The sequence below is a fragment of the Pelophylax lessonae genome (assembly GCF_965119305.1).
Source record: "Pelophylax lessonae genome assembly, chromosome: 13".
NCBI lineage: Eukaryota > Metazoa > Chordata > Amphibia > Anura > Ranidae > Pelophylax > Pelophylax lessonae.
Window position 1 is genome coordinate 106,607,727 of NC_138780.1, and position 18,166 is coordinate 106,625,892.

General features: G+C 39.2%; 1 protein-coding gene across 2 annotated transcripts in view; it reads left to right on the forward strand.

Moving 5' to 3' along the window:
• The window catches only part of CDIN1 (CDAN1 interacting nuclease 1), a 685,937-nt gene that overhangs the window by 503,821 nt on the left and 163,950 nt on the right, over window positions 1-18,166 (forward strand). The window lies entirely within an intron of this gene.

Here is an 18,166-nt window from a genome sequence, read left to right on the forward strand (position 1 = left end):
AAATTTTAGCCTTGTCAGACTTTTTTCAAAGACCGATTCGCATTCCTTGGTCCGAGCCTTTAACCAAGGGGTGCTATGTATGGTTCCGCCAGTTAGGCCACTGTTGTGTCCTTGGGATATAAATTTGGTCCTGGCGGTTCTACAGAAAAAGCCTTTTAAACCCATTCGGCATATTCCTCTAGTTTTTTTGACAAGAAAATTAGTCTTTTTGGTTGCAGTAACTTCAGCTAGAAGAGTATTCGAGTTAGAAGCTCTTTTTTGTAAGGAGCCATTTTTGATCTTACATCAAGGTAGGGTGATTCTACGTCCACACCCAGGGTGGTGTCCTCTTTTCATTTGAATCATGACAGAAGAACCCAGGAAAGGGCAGGCAGCATCTAGGTGTACAATTTCTTAGTGGGTTTGCCAGGTCATTATTCAGGTGTATGGTTTAAAGGAGAAGGTTCCTCCTTTTCCGGTAAAGGCACACTCTACCTGAAGAGTAGGTGCTTCTTGGGCAGTTCACCATGAAGCTTCTATGGCTCAGATTTGCAGGGCCGCTACTTGGTCCTCAGTACATACGTTCATTAGATTCTATCAGGTAGATGTTAGGACACTGGAGGATTCTGCTTTTGGCCGCAGTGTGCTGCAGGCAGCTATATAGATCTTTTCGGTCTGATGGCGGTTTTTTCGTATTTAGAAAATGTAGACCTAGATGCTGCCTGCCTGATTTCGTATTTAGTGTCCCCCTCCCCTCAAGTGCATTGTTTTGGGATGTCCCAGATAGTAATTATCATGGCTGCTGTGTGTCCCGTTATGTAGGATTAAAGAAAATTAGATTTTTCCTACAGCTTACCTGTAAAATCCCTCCCCTCTTGTCTGGGATGTTTATTGCTTGCTACAAAATTGAGGTACTTCCTGTATGGGAGGGGTTTTATAGAGGGGGACTTCCTGTCTTTTTGGTTGCCAGTGTCCATTCACCTATAGGTGGCGTATAACCCAGATAGTATTTATTATGGCTGCTCTGTGTCCCGTAATGTACTCCAAGAAAAAGATTTTACAGGAAAGCTGTAGGAAAAAATCCAATTTCCTTCCACAATTATGTGCCACTTTGTGTTGGTCTATCACATAAAATCAAGAAAAAATATATTTTTGTTTTTGGTTTTAACATGACAAAATGTGGAAAATTTCAAGGATCATGAATACTTTTTCAAGGCAATGTAAATGGCCCTGCTTGTTAGCCTATGTGTCCATGCACACAAGTGTTTTTAGGAGTTTAGAAGCAGAAAAAAAAAACACAGCCAGTGCATCCAGGAGCAGCAGAGTTTTGGCAGGTAAAACACTTGAAGTGCCTAAATGCATGTAAACGCGCCTAAGCGCTGGGCACATTTAGCGGGTAAACATTAATTTATTTAAATTGCAAAAATACATTATTAATCTGGCCAATTAAATTAATTAACATCCAAGCACTTGGCGCGCCTAAACGCATTGCATTAATTTACAAGTGTTTTTTTTCTGCCAAAACTCTGCTGCCTGAAGGAAAGAAGTCTAGAAGAGATGGTTAACCATCCTGTGTGCATGAGGCCTTATAGAATACACATGGATGATCTGTAGTTCTCACATTCACCTTTGTTCCACTATCATTCTATTTTTATTAACAACTTGCCTTCTGGGCACTTTTACCCCCTTCCTGCCCAGGCCAATTTTCAGCATTCAGCACTGTCACATTTTGAATGACAGTTGTATAGTCAGGAAACACTGTACCCATATGACATTTTTATCATTTTTTTTTCACACAAATAGAGCTTTCCTTTGGTAGTATTTAATCACCACTGGGGTTTTTTATTTTTTGTTAAAAAAAAATGAAAAAAGTGAAAAAAAAAAACATTTTTCATAGTTTGTTGTTTGTTCTATTTTGCAAACAGGTAATTTTTCTCCACTGATGTGCGCTGATGAGGCTTCACTGATAGGTGCTACTGATGGGCACTGGTAGGTAGCACTGGTAGGTGACACTGATGAGGCACTAATTGGCACTGATTGGCAGTACTGGTAGGCACTGCTGGGACTGCACTGATTATCAGGACACTGATAATCAGTGCCATGATTATCTGTGTAGATGTCCCTTTAACACAAGCCGGTTATCGGCTCTCCTCTCCTCACGCTGTCAGCGTGCAGATAGAAAAGCAGATAACCGGCTTGTTTACATCCATGATCAGCTGTCTTTGGACACAGCTGATCATGTGGCACAGGGCTGCTGTGATTGGCCCTTTTCCCTGATCTTTGATCAGCTGAGTCCGAAGGACTTGGCAATCACGGGAGGATAACATATGACAGCCTCACGGCAAAGTAAGCCCATGTTGTAGCCCTCTTTTGGCTATAGTGTGGGTGGAAAGTGGTTAAAGTTCCGCATGCCATATTGTCTGTCTGTTAAGTATCATATTTTTATGGTATATAGATTCAATGTTGTGACTCATCTTTGGTAAAAAAGTGTCTATAAATGTCTAAAATGTTGCTGAAGAAAACTCATGTTCACGTAGCCTTATTTTGTGCTACAGAACATATCTCATATATGCTGAGGCGGTAATGGGTCAGGACAAGCAGTTTGAGGAGCACAAATAATTATAGTTTGAGTTTGTAGGCAATAGGACAGCATTTCATAATTCGCTGGCTGTCTAGAATGCCCCCCTCAATGGCATGATGCAGTGACACCCCTGCACTCCCCACCCTTCCTCTGCTTTACCATCTCTGTCATTCACCAAGAGGCAGTGCGCCCCAGGAGAGTCTGTACGGACTCTGGATGCTGGGAACAGGCTTGTCTCTTCAAGTTTTGTTACTGCGACCTGACGCCTAGTTAGTTCTTATCAGGACTAATACCATGTGAAGCACAGGGCTTCCACTCGTCACACAAGCCGACATCAAGATCCTCACCGTCTGACGGAAATCGCTCAAGGCAGCCCAGCATCTCTCCACACTGCCAGAGATGCATCTTCCATAACTCCTTCCGTGCCACTTCCAACTAAGCTCACCAGTTCCAGCTCAATGCATCACACACACTGGTCTTCCCAGCTAATAGCCACATCTGCATGAGACAGCTATACACAGCTTTGTTAACCAAGGAATTAGAGTTTAGTGGAGGAGTCTCAACAGTTTTTTATGCATAGTTTCAAAGATACAACATGGCAGTGTTTATTTCATCCTTTTTTAGGGAATGTAAAAAACATGGCCAATAATTTTACTTTTTACATAGATGCTAGAAATTATTTATTCAATGTTGCTTGTGCTTCAAGCAATGTGATGTATTCAGTGGCAGAGGGCAGTAACACAGCAACAAAAAAAACATTCTGCTTGCTCTAAAGCTGGTCATACACACTTGTAGATTTTCAAACAAACCTTAATGCAAAAATTCCCACAGTACATTTGATGACTTGATGAATGTCATTCGAAAACGTTTTTTTTTTTTTTTTCGAACATTCAATTTTTAATGAATGTAATTTCCTTAACAAAATGCACATTCCCTGTTAGAAATGAATTCCTTTGAAAAAAAAATGTTAATTTGACCTCGGTAACAATTTGGAAATCACACAAGCTATTTTGAAACAACATTTTTCAAGCATATGGCCAGCTTAACTGTACTTGAACAGAATTCTAGTTTTCTAGCTAATAAATATTACAACCAAGTTTTGCATTTTGTATTAGTTGGGTAAATAAGCCTAATGAGTTATGTACTTTTCTGTAATGGATATATATCTCTATGGGGAAAATTTTAGGCATTTGTCTGTTAAAAAATAAGTAATACACACTTTGAATTCTGGGACTGTGAACAGTAAGGCAGCCCATAGGTGAGTCCGTTTTTTGGTTCACAGACTGGCACGCTATTCCATATCTTCTGGAACTGTCCCAAAGCTTCGCCCTTTCTGGCAACAAGTCCTACAGATTGTTCACAAACTTAGACATCTCACATTTTGACAACGCAGCTGCAGTGCTCCTTAATTTAACCCCTCTGGTCAAGTAAGAAGTACTGTAAGTCTTTATTGAAACATCTAAATGCCGCCAGGGCATGCATCCCCAGTTTGTTGAAATAACAATCCCCTCCTACAGTATCGCAATTGTTTACCAGAGTGAGCGATATCCAATAGATGGAGCGCTTGACCACTGCACTCAGTGACTGCCATAACCCTGGTATTTTTTTAAATGGTGGATGGTTGGCTTTCCGATAAGGGTGGTCCCAGCGGCGGATTCGCTGCGGGATCACCCTTCCGGGATGGCGGAAGAGGTGCCCCCCCTCCCGCCGTTTTCTGGTCCTTTTCCCCCCTTACCGGACCCGCCGGCAGCGGGGAAAACGATCCGGTCCTGGATCCTCACAGACAGGATGTCGAGTGAGGGCAAGCTTGCCCTCACCTGACTCTATGGTCTTGGAGGACCGGAGCTACGGCAAACGTTGTTGCCTAGCAACAGGTTTAAAGGTCCCTTTTTTTTTATTCATTTTATTTTTATTTATTTTTTTCTATCTTTTAGTGTACTTGTGAGATCTGAGGACTTTTTGACCCCAGATCTCACAAAAAAGAGGTCCTGTCGTGCCTATTTCTTTTACAAGGAATGTTTACATTCCTTGTAATAGAAATAAAAATGATCAATTTTTTTTTTTAAACGGTGTAAAAATAAAAAAAAATAAAATAAATAGTAAAAAAAAAAAGAAAAATGAAAGCGCCCTGTCCCCGTTAGCTCGCGCGAAGAAGCGAACGGATAAGGAAACCCCGCCCACATATGTAAATGGTGTTCAAACCAAACATGTGAGGTATCGCCGCGATCGTTGGAGCAAGAGCAATAATTTGAGACCTAGACCTCCTCTCTAACTCTAAGATGCCAACCTGTAGAAATTTTTAAAGTGTCGCCTATGGGGATTTTTAAGTACCAAAGTTTGTCGCCATTCCGTGAGCGTGCACAATTTTGAAGCATGACATGTTGGGTATCTATTTACGCGGCGTAACATTATCTTTCACACTCTGAAAAAAAATTGGGCTAACTTTACTGGTTTCTTCTTTTTTAATTCAAAAACGTGAATTTTTTCCAAAAAAATTGCGTTTGGAAGACCGCTGCGCAAATACGGTGTGATAAAAAATATTGCAATAATCTCCATTTTATTCTCTAGGGTCTCTGCTAAAAAAAAATATATAATGTTTGGGGGTTCTATGTAGTTTTCTAGCAAAAACAACTGATTTTAGCTTGTAAACACCAAATGTCAAAAATAGGCCTAGGCAAGTGGCTAGGATGCATGATGGTTCTCCTTGGATTTTGGGCCCCTCTATATGGATAGGCTGTGAAAAAGTCTCACACATGTGGTATTGCCATACTCAGGAGGAGTGGCAGAATGTATTTTGGGGTGTCATTTTTGCTGTGTACATGCTATGTGTTAGGAATATCCTATAAATTGACAACTTTGTGTAAAAAAAAAAAAGTTTTCATTTTTTTCCCACATTTTCCAAAAACTTGTGGAAAAAATGACATGTTCAAACGACCCATAATGCCTCATAGAATATACGTTGGAGTGTTTGCTTTCCAAAATGGGGTCATTTTGTGGACTTTTCCATTGTATTGGTGCTCTAGGGCCTTCAAAAGTGTGATAGGTAGTAAGAAAGTTTTATGTGTTGTATTTATGCTCCTAGAACGCCTGAAGGTGCTACTTGGATGTGGAGTCTCTTTTTGTGGCCAGGCTGTGTAAAAGTCTCACATATGTGGTATCACCATACTCAGAAGGAGTAGCAGAATGTATTTTGGGGTGTCATTTTTTGCTGTGTACATGCTATGTGTTAGAAATAGCTTATAAATTGACAACTTTGTGGGAAAAAAAAGAAAAAAAATGTTATTCGTTTTCCCAAGAATTGTGGGAAAGAATTATAACTTTAGCCTCAAGAAAGGAGATAGGCCGTCAGTACATCTTGTGTGATGAATTTTCAGTAATTGGTACCATAGCTTCTAGACTCAATAACTTTCACACAAACTAAATAATATATACTAATTTGGGTTAATTTTACCAGAGATATGTAGCAGTATAAATTTTGGCCCAAATGTATGAAGAAAAATTATTTTTTGCAACATTTTATAATAGAAACTAAACAAGTGTTTTTTTTTTCAAAATTTTTGCTCTTTTTTTTGCTTATATCACGAGAAAAAAAAAAACCCAGTTGTGATCAAATACCATCAAAAGAAAAAGCTCTATTTGTGTGAAAAAAATGATAAAAATTTTGTTTGGTTACAGTGTAGCATGACTGAGAAATTGTCATTCAAAGTGTGAGAGTGCTGAAAGCTGAAAATTGGCCTGGGCAGGAAGGGGGTCTAACTGCTCTGTATGGAAGTGGTTAAACCCTGTTGGTATTCACTGTTTGTATCACTGTTTAGGTTTATCATTAAGTGCAAACTGTCATGTTGTACTACATTGTCCTTTTGCATACCTTAAATAAAGAATTTATAATAAAGAAAGATAGTAAAAAAAAAAAATAGGAGGTAAAACCTTATGGAGGTCAGGTGGTTAAAAAGGGATTTCAGTCAGAGCACCTAAATACTTGGTCCTTGAATTAATGCTAATTCATTATTAATTGAAGTATACTCTGTGACCACTTTATTAGGCACACCTACCTAGTAACCTGTTTTGCCTTTAGAACAGCCTGATTACTTTGCAGCCTAGATTTAACAAGGTGTTAGGAACCATTTCAATGCTGACTCATTGTTATCATGTAATTCTATAGAACTGTCAGCTATAGTAAAGGGAAAGTTTATTTCAGCCTGTGTGTGTGTGTGTGTTATAATGGTTATAGTAAAGTGGCCAAATTATATGAATTCTAGAATGACACACATAATATGACCATTGCTTATGTATTCCTTATTCTTGGTGAATGCTCCATCAAGATGACCCTTCCAGAAATTTGGTAGCTATGCCTTTCATCTGATACTGCTGCTATTATAATATATTTGTATCTGTTTAAAGCACTTCTCAGATACAATTAAAGTATCACAAGCATTGGATTACGCAGGATATTACTGGATCCCATTTCATCTATTTCAGAAAGATGAAAGGCTAATTGACCTCACTGAAGTTTGAACCTATGACCTTGGGGTCACTGAGATCCTGCTGACTGCAGCTTTATAGATGCAGCATATATGGTATACATGTATTGCATTGCTGCTTTCTGTATGTTGCATCATTCACAAAGTATTTGCTGGGATTGCTTTGTTTATCTGGGAATGATTAGGATTCCTCTACAGTAGGATTTTTGTCTGTTTATTAGTAGTGGGCCATACACACTATAAGATTTTCTGAAGACGTTTTCCTTTAGACTTACCAAAACCATATAATATGAGGTCAAACCTAAACACTTTCAATTTGTATTCAATCTTGCAGGCCCTTGCACTACATGGAAAAGGTAAATCTGAAGGAAATCTAGCCACAAAAGTTGGATAGTGTGTATCCAGCTTTAGAGATATGGGAGTACTTGTATGATCTTCACTGTCCTCTATTTCCATAGAGGCGAAAAGGAGTCATATTTACTCTACAAATGAAAAATTGGAACTGCTATATCATTATTTGGCTGTAATATATTACCTTTCATCTCAGTTTGCCATAATTTCCCATAATAAGTCCTTAGGGTATAATTTTTATAATTAAAAAAAAATAAAAAATAAAAGATAACCTGCGGAACTCAATAAAGCATGTGCATTACTTTTCTGGCAGTAACTTCCTTTAGTACTATCTGTGCCTAATTCTAGCAAACATTTGCATCCGTATCAGCAACAATACTGACACGGGCAACACTTTAGGGAACCTGTCACTGCGGTAATGACAGATCAGTTCAAGAATTATTTGAGTTGCTTCATTTGCTTCATGTGGCTGTGTGGCAAAAATTAAGCTACATGTTGAGTCTGGAAGGAGTTCAAGCTCATGTCTATTGTAACATGCCCTAAACGTGCCTGTAGCATTTACTGCACATTTGACAAGTGTTTATCAAAAATATCAGAGAGTTGGGGGAAAAAAACACCTCCCCCATAATAAAAAATAAATCACTTGGAGGGTGTCTGGGTGTGTTTTTTACACTACTTAAATGCATCAAAAATGCACATGAACGCATTAAGAGTGGTGTTCGCTTTCGTGTCAGCATTAGAAATTTTTTTGCAAATGTGAACTTAGCCTTAAGTTTTGTTTAGCTGTGAGGAGAGTAAGGAATGGTTGAAAGCCCTGTTCCAAAGGCACAATAGTAAGTGAGAAAAAAAGATTTTAAATTGTGGGGAAATCCTCTCTTAAGGGTCTGTTCACACCAGCTGCAGTGGCTGGTGTGCAGGGTGATGGATTGCTGATGCACTGATTGCGGTGCATTGCACTGCTAACTTTTTTTTTTTTGTCAAACTTTATTGAAATTTAACACAAGTTCTTTTGACCACCACGTGGAGTGAAGCTGTGTATTGCTCAACTATACACCGGAAAAAAGTAAGCTGCCATATTGTTTTCAGCACTTACCACCGCAAGGCACTGGTGTAAACTGGCATTTTCTCTTGTCTTGTGATAGGACCAGAATAACCAAGCAACACACTCCGACCATAGCTGATGTGGATAGACCCTTAGTTGCCACTGGAACAGGAGTTCCCACTGGACAATTTCCACTCTATGCTTGTTCTGGGGACAACTGTAAGGCTGGGTTCACACTAGCTGAGGCCGTGGCTCACAGCAGGGAGTCTGCTGCTTCCCTGTTCTCCATTTTAGAGACAAATCAGGTCCGAATTTTTGCCTGACCCTTTTCCAGTGTGGACCACGGCCACCCCTGAGGTGTGTAAACTGGCTGCATTGAGCGCAGGTCAAACTCTCCTGTCATGCGAATTGGATGCAGGGAAACCCACATCCAATTAGCATAAGTATGAACCCCAGCCTAAAGCTGGATACACATTGTCCAACTTTTGTGGTTAGATTTCCTTCAGATTTACCTTTTCTATGTAGTGCAAGGGCCTGCCAGATTGCATACAAATTGAAAGTGTTTAGGTTTGACCTCATATTATATGGTTTTGGTAAATCTAAAGGAAAAAGTCTTCAGAAAATCTTATAGTGTGTATGGCCCATAAAGCTTTGGAATTCACATTACTTGTCCTGGGGACAATGGTAGCCAGGTTAAATAGGGTGAATCTCCCTAACAGGCACACAGACCTCAATAAAGACCTAACAGGGATTTCAGTGCTTCGCTAATGTATCAAAAAAAAAAAAAAATACTTTAAACATAATGTAGAAATGCTTATTTTATGTAGTGGATTAGCAAATGAAACTTGTATAAAATACCAGAAACTCCACAACTAAAATAAACATTTACCGTATATTTTAAATGTGAAATTTAATTCAGCCGTTTTTGAGGCAGCGTGTGGATGACTACACCTCTGCTGTTTGTGAATTCCCCCTAAGGTTTTGCAAACTCACCTCCATTACCGAGTGGCACCATGCATTGCTGGCTCCAGACAAGGGATACAGCTGGAGCAAGACAATGAAAGCAGCCAGCCGCTGTCCTGACTTAATCAGCTGCAGAATTTGTAAACTGCACGTGTCATAGCTGGAAATGTTAGCCCTTTAGTAGAAGCTTGAAAAGGTTAGATCTGATAAAAACCGTCAGCAGAGGAGGAAAGTGATTTATGAGCATGTAATGACACAAAAATGCCTCATTTATCACTCCTATGCAGATAGGTTAACGTCTTCATGTCATTCTTTTAAAAACTGGACTGCTTAGAATTGTCAAAATAGGTGCTTAATTACCCTTTCTGCCTTTCATTCGAAATTACTTTCGTTTCAATTTTGGTCATTTGCGCTCAGATTAATTTCCAAATTTTCATATGGTTTTACTTAAAGGCATTCATATTTCAACTAGTCTGCGCTAGTTGAGTCCATTCCCCAGTTTATATTACGCTGCAAGATAAATGGGGTGTAGAAACAGGAATCGTTTTGTTGTCAAGTTTTTTTTTTTTCAAATAGAAAATAATTTTCTCCCATTTTATTGTAGATTCCAGTGGTCTTGTCAAGTGAATAAGTATTGTGAAATGATGAAAAAGTGTAGTTCGTCCTGTCAAGTTAAACAAGTATAATTCCATAGCTGGAAAAAGCTTTTTTTTTTTTTTTTTGCAAAGTTCTGTATAATGACTGCGTTTTCTTTTCAATAATGGCTACTGAAACCCCAAGAGGTGGTTATCCGTGATACCTAAAATTGTTGGCGCCTAGCTATTTTGCCAATTTCCTTTGAACATTTGAACATTGTCAGATGTCTAGCGATTCATTCGTTTTTACAACTTTTTAAAATTTAAGCCAATTCTTGCTTTTTTTTTTTGTTCTTTGTAGCCTGACAGTATATACAGTGCAAGGCCAAATAGCCCAACAAGTAATGCTAAAGGTTACAAGTAGAATGATCTGATACTTTTGCATGCTTTGTATTTTCAGAACTGGCTATGAAAAAGGGTGTTTGTACAATACATTATGCCACTTGCTTCAATTCAGTGTTTTCAAGTAAGACCCCGTTCACACTGGGGCGACACTACTTGCCGGGGCGACCTCGTCGCTGCCGGCACGGACTTCATATCATTGAAGTCAATGCAGGTCGCTCCAGGTCACCCCAAAGAAGCTCCGGACCCTTTTTCTAAGTCGGAGCGACTTGTGAACGGGTCCACAACTACTCTATGGCAGGCGACCTGTCAGGCGACCAGGTCGCCTGACAGGTCGCCCCAGTGTGAACGGAGTCTAAAAGAAAAAAATTTTTGCTTTTGAAAATAAGTCATTGGAGGTCTGCTTTCACTTCTGTTCAGGAAGTAGAAAAGTATAATTAAAGTGTTGGTAAACTCAATTGTTCAATTTGTGTCATGTTCTGAGTGTTGAAGCTTTACACCATGCATATTTTCATCATTTGTAAATACCTGGATGATCCTGCCATTTTATCTGGACCTCCCTATCATCAATGGCAATGCTATGGCAGGTGATCCTCTGGCCTCTCTATTGCCATTCTAATTTCAAATTCTCTACCAGTTCCCTATTAGAATCTCTTTCACGAAAAGAATGGGACAACATTCCTCTCCCAAAACTTCAGCAACTGTTGCCCTCATTTCCCAGATGTTTACAGGGTGTTGGGAAAAGAAGAGGGCATGCTACACTGTGGTAAATAAAGCTCCGTCCCACCTTTTTGAGATGTGTTGCTGTCATCAATTTAAAAATGACCTTATTTTTTTCTTATAATGGTACATTCTCCCAGTTTAAACTTTTGATATGTTTTCTATTTTCCCTTGTGAATAAAATAGGAGTTTCTGAGATTTACAAACCATTGCATTCTGTTTTTATGTATGTTTTACACAATGTCCCAACTTTCTTGGAATTAGAATTGTAGTTATGGATAGAGTGGAGAGGGATTAGAACACACTTGTCAGTTTTTGTTGCTGTCTTTGCCCCCATTAGGTAAATTCACCTCTATTTGTTCTGTTTACTGTTATCATTGAAAGTAAAAGACAATACCAAATTTTGGGTTGACAACAGAACACTAATAGAGAGGATATATTCCAATGGGGACACTAGGTTTCATGACACACTGAGATTCCCTGACTCTGGACGGACTCCCTCTCACATCATGTTTTGGCTATGTGAAAGTAAAAGGAAATCTCTCCAATGGGACACTAATGGGACACTAATTTTATCCAAAATGGAAAAAAAAGAAACCTTTGCACTTAGTTACACTATAATATTGGATCTCCAGAGGAATTCTTTACTATATGAAGGCTTTGGGTTTATTGTTGATCCTAGTATATTATTACTGTAGTTGCCCGAACTGCAGGAGGTTATGTATTAGTGGGGCAGTGGGACTGTGTTAATTAAAATATTTATGGGCTATTTTGAATAAATTTGTGGGATAAAACATTTAAAACACACATTTTTCACTTTTTTTTTTTTTTTTTATATTATCTGCCCATCAACGAACAAGTCGTCTGAATGGCAGGGCATACCATGTTTTCAAGCTAGCAACGAGGTGGTGCACATGTGATCTGTTTATCCATCCCTTTGCTTAATAGCATTAAATGGAAAATGTCCCTGCTTCTTACTGCTCCTCGGAAATATTTTAATAATGTTCAAAAGGATGGTATTGCTTTTAAATATTGGACTATATATGATCACTGTTGATGCTAGAATAGTTTTTCTTCATCCATGCAGTGCATCCAAAAGCCAAGAAAATACCACCATCTTTGAAATTATTCTTTTATTGCTTTCCCGTCATAAGTTAAGCCATCTGAGCACACATACTAGCTGCAATTCCCACCTGACAGTGAAAACAGTGCATGTGAGGCACTTTCCTAATTTATTGTGGATGGCTTTCCTAACTTGGCCATTTGCCAGCAAATACATCCAATGAAACCCAAGTATAAAGCAGCTACTGTATATCTTTTGATTTGGTAACCTTGAATCTAAAAGCCACCCATTCATCTCATGACCAACACTCAGATGGTAGTAAAAATGGCCATACATGGATGATGTCATGATTGGCAGTCAGATATTAATTGGAAGAAAACATTTTTTTCTATGCATGTATTAAGTAAAAAAGCACAATGAACACACTGATCTGGTCTCAATCCTAAGATAATGGTGGTTGGTATGGCTTATGCCCACTACAGGATACATTTACTGTAGTTAAAAGCTAACTGGATTTCTGGCAGGATTAACATGTATGTTTTGCACTTCATATATGACAAGCCAATTTAAATAGTATATTTATCAGACCAAAAGCAAATAGGAGAAGTTCATTATTAGGGTTTTCATAAATGGCAAGATCTGAACAGATCTGTATAGGTGTGCAAATAGATCTGTATTATTTAAAAAAGCCTAATAATGCACAGTTTTATTTAGCCAGATTAATTATCAGTTTATTACAAAGCACTTGCCATCCCCAGCAAGTATGCCAGCTTTGTACTCTTCATGCTCTGTTAGGTCTCTTAAGCCTAGTGTACACAGGCTGAATGTGTGGCAGCATTGGCTGGTTCAATGGAAACCATCTGGCATTTAGCCCGTGTGTACTGCAATCGGTCAAACAGAAGTTCGATCAGCTCCCAATCAGCATTCCCAATGGCTTAGAGCGCTGACCGGAGTGTTCTGGTGGGTTGGGGAAGTGTGTCCCCCTGTCAGAGCACAATGGCACAGTAGGTGAGATTGCTGTACTAACATCGGATTGTTACTACAGCGGCTCCTCTGGAGCTATCAGGTTTTTTGCTATTCAGCTCCACTGGGTTGAACACAAAAAAAAAGTAATAGTGTGTACTTGGCTTTATTGTGTATGTGACCAGGCACCACTGTTTACTCCATAAAGAGAACCGGGTCCTGGTCACATTACCTTCTTATAATTCTAAGAAGAAGTGTGTGCCATAATGTGTTGACCCCTTCTGGAGGGTAAGCACGTCACAGGACTCGGTCATGACCCACCCACCTCACTTGATTGGAGGCTATGCTAATACTGTTGCTCTGCCTGCAAAGACAGTTTTCACTTCCCACAATTCCCAATGGCTTTGCACAGCCCTCATTTTCCACTCGCCTGCTTTTATTTTGCGAGTGGAAAATTATTGAGGGCGAGTGTGGGGTTGCCTCAGGAGCCGTTCTGCCAGTGTTCGCAAAGGGGAAGAGAGAGGAGAGGTAGAGGAAAGCCGGCCGGATAATCACAAAGCGGGGATCGCCCCACTGTGACAGCTTTCATTTGAATTGCCGGGCGCTCGCCATCACACATAGCACCACCTTCTGGCTCGGCTCCTTTGATAGAACACCTGTCCGATGCCAGGATGTGTAACGTCTATTGTAGGAGCTGATCCAAGAGGTGGGACTGTGTGTGTGATGGCGAGCACCTGGCAATTCAAATGAAAGCTGTTACAATGGGGTGATCCCCGCTTTGTGATCATCCGGCCGGGTTTCCTCTTCCTCTCCTCTCTCTTCCCCTGCACTGGTCAGGCTGCATTGATGGGCATGGGTGAGGTTGCATTGATGGGCACTGGTGAGTCTGCATTGATGGACACTGGTGAGGCGGCATTCATAGGCACTGGAGAGGGGCATTGATGGACACAGGTGAGGCCGCATTGATGGACACAAATAAGGCTGAATCCATGGGCACTGATCAGGTTACATTGTTGGACACTGGTGAAGCTGCATTTATGGGCATGGGTGAGGTTGCATTAATGGGCACTTATGAGGCTGCATTCATGGGCACTGATCAGGCTGCACTGATGGGCGCTGGTGAGGGTTTGATTGGCACTAATGAGGTTTCATTGATTGGCACTGATGAGGCGGCACTAATGATGCTGCGCTGATAGGCTGCATTGATGGGCACTGATGAGGCTGCACCAATGGGCACTGATAAAGTTGTTATTATTTATTGTTGCAACTTCTGCATTAATGCAAAAACATTTAACAGTGTAATTTTATGAGATAATTTATGAGGACGTGTTTAGGGGCAGGGCAGGGTAGGGGTTGGGTGGGACAACTGGTGGCGAGTAACCCTTAAGCCCTGGCTTAGGAGAAATGTAGTACTTTATGCAAAAAAAAAAGTGTGATGTTAGGCAATTGCATATCTCCTCCCCCTGGTGCACAGAAAGACTGATTTTATTAGGCACAGATTGTGACATCATAGATTTAAGAAATTTTCATTTACCGAAAGGACAATTCTTTAATAACACAGAGCAGCAGTTTATGTATACTTTAAGCAGTATTAAACTCAAACCCAAAATTGTAATATATTGCAGTTTACTAATCCTTAGATGCTTGTACCTGTCAGCCTTGCAATGCCTCATGGGACTTCCACAACAGCTGTAGGGTCAAAGTTTGAGCACCAATGCATTAAATGATATATAAAACCAAGATTAAAAATTAAATATGTTGCAGCTTGCCAGTCCTTCAATGTTGCACCTGTATTTGTTTTCATTTTTCATTCTCAGAAAATTTTTTCAGCAAGTATAGAAATACCCATTAGAAATAAACTATCCTTGTAATGTTCTATGAATTTAACTGAAAGCACAAACAATGTTTTCTTGCTTCCAGGCTTCTTCAATAAACCGCCAATTCCCCTGCCATCTATGCAATGGAGATAGAGAGGAGGACATGTTTGTAGTCCAAATCAGGAGAGCAGTCTAGGGTGAAAAGTATGACTCCCTTTATGGGGATCATAGCCACCCTAAGACAATATTGGGTTGATTTACTAAAACTGGAGAGTATAAAATCTGGTACAGCTCTGCATAGAAACCATTCAGCTTCCAGGCTTTATTGTCAAAGCTTAAAGCGTAACTCCACTTTTGTTGAGAAAAAAAATTCCCCTTTGGGTGATTTATGTACATTGCAAGGATAATGACAACCTTTGTTGCAGATTCCTACCTTTTGTTGTTTTGAAGAAATATCTATGTGTTTCTCTGTGCTCAGTGGGTCTAATAGGAGTGGTTTCAGTCAGGTGTGCAGCTGCAGAGCACTAATGAGGAAATCTGCTGGGCCTGCATCCCTTTCGATGTGTTCCTATTGGGAGTATCTCCCCAAAAATGACATTTTTGTTGCAGGGGATGCCTAAAATCTTAGGAAGACTTCTGGGAAAATTGGTGAGCCAATCATACAAGCAGGAAATTATGTTTCTGGGGTGTGGTCAGTACACATTCTGTGTACAGAACAACTCCAGGTAGCCATATTGCATTGCATTTTCAGAAAAATACTCAGCTGCAGATTGAAAATAAAAGGTAATTTTTAGTAACATTCAATTACAATATGACTTGTGTCACAATTATATACGCTATATTATTTTTCCTTATTTGCTATTCCCCCCCACGAAAGTAGTTACCCTTTAATTAAACAAGTTGAAGTTAGAAGCTGATTGGTTACCATGCACAGCTGCACCAGATTTTCACACCTCCATTTTTAGTAAATTAACCACTAGTGTGCAATTAACAGAATACCCTGGTAAATTGAAAAGGGAAAAAAATAAATATACTGTAGTTACCGCATGCAAAGATCGGTAAGCTGCATTATATTACTTTTTTTTTTTTTTTACTTAAGACATGCTTTAACCTGAAAATAACACATAAATCTCAGTTTTACATGTGTATTGAGACCCTTAGGGAATATTGATCTTAAACTAGAAACTTTTTGAGTTTCTGCTTTTATATATACAGTATAAGCCTGAACCTAAAAGTTGACTGAATTGTAAAATAATGCTAAATACTTTGAAACATACCTATTAGTACTTTATAGAAGTTTTCTGAAAGAAGTTAAGTTTCTTTACAGAAAAAAAAAAAAGCTTTGCCATTTGATCCCCTTGCATACCTCCAGCAGCAGTGAAGTGCGTAGTATTAAAACATAATTACAGGGTAGAGAGAGGAGAAAGCGCCAGTGTCTCTTACCATGAGATCTCTCAATTGTTCTGCATGGAATAAAAAGAGCATTCAGGCATGCTGGAGAATAACTGTCAGAAATCTTCGGCAACTGGCTCTTTGTGAGGCTTTTAAAGGCCTTTCAGGGAATTACATTTAATTAACACAAAAATAAGTGGGAGAATGAAAGAACCCTCGTTTCAGGGAAATGTAAAGTGTTATAAAATTTCATAATGTTAATACATTAGTAATGTAACCAGAATAGGCGACAGCGAAGAAGTGATGATGTTTGACTCTCACAGTACTTATTAGAGAAATATTTGTCTTCCTCTTTACTTTTTTATGAAGGGTAACTTAATGTCTCTAATGCTTTGCCTTTTTATCCCCATCTCCATTGTGGAGATTACAAATTGAGCTTGTGACATAATGGATCATCCTTCTTTAGTTGAAAGTGCTACGTGGACTTGTAGCTGCTTATTGCGGAGAAATACTGGAGCTCTCTGTCTGAGGATAGATCTTCTCTTTCATGTTTGCAACCCAGACTTTACCTCTCCCGCGATCATTTATCCTGAAGTTCATTTTTCTGGCATCAGTTCCAGGAACCAGGCGCACAAAACTTCTCATCACATAAAGATCATAACCCAAATTTAGCCATATTGGAATTATATTTCAGTTCTTGCTTTTATATTGGCGTCACTGTTTTCATGAGTTCAGGACCCAGTGTGAATTCTTTTATGCTGGGCCACTAAAACTAAAATACAACTTGACTTATAAAAAAAAAAGTTAAAGCTCATATACTTACACATAGAGCTAAAGGCGCATGTAAAATGTCTCTTAAGTTAATTGCTGAACTTAATTTAAACTTTGCAATACTACTATTACCTAATTTTATAGTAATTTCTTATCGCCTCCTACCCAACCACTAAAGTATAAAATCAGGCTTTACATTGTAAAGTGTATTTAAAGACCAAACTTTTTTTTTTTAGATTTGGGCCTAGATTAGAGTGGTGAGGACATCACAATTTGAATGAGGTGATAGCATGACAATTGGTGACAACTGAGTGTGCAAAACCAGGCATAATATATCACCAACTTTTAACAATCCATCCTGCACCTGACGTTTACTTCCACAGATACAGAGTACACAGCTAACATTTTATGATGGACGTCTTTCTAATTGTAACAGATAGCATGAACTTAATAGTATAAAAATAAGTTCATGCAGAAGTCCATGTAACCTAGATGTCAGAAGATGGAAACCCCTCGCATCCACTTCAGTGTGATAAATAGATACACACGCCACCACTGTGATTAGGCAAATCTCCTTACCAGAGGAAATGGACCCTCAAATTGGTCAATTGCACCTTGGTGTAATCAAAGAATGGACCTCTGCCCAAGGAACTGTACCCCACATCAAATGTATAACTCCGAATGAACCATAAGAAGCTATGTTTATAATAGACAACCATCTAAAGTGACCAGCAACTTAATCAATATCTTCATCCCAACCTGATGATAGTTCCCTCGCAAAGTCATAAAATAAAAGATACGATAGTGCCATAGGTTCTTAACATTCCCTGGTCACTTTATTTAATACAAATGCTAACTCACATGTAAACAGTCAAAATGAGCATCAGAAACAAATTACAAGATGATCACTGCATCTAACGTGCTTGTGTCATGCGCTAAGGTCCCGCCGTATACATCAGAGAAGAGGCTTCTCTGATGACCTCCAATGTATGAGGAAATGTGTATGGCAGCATCTCTGAGTAAGCATTTGTATTAAAGAAAGTGAACTGTGAATTTTAGGAGCATA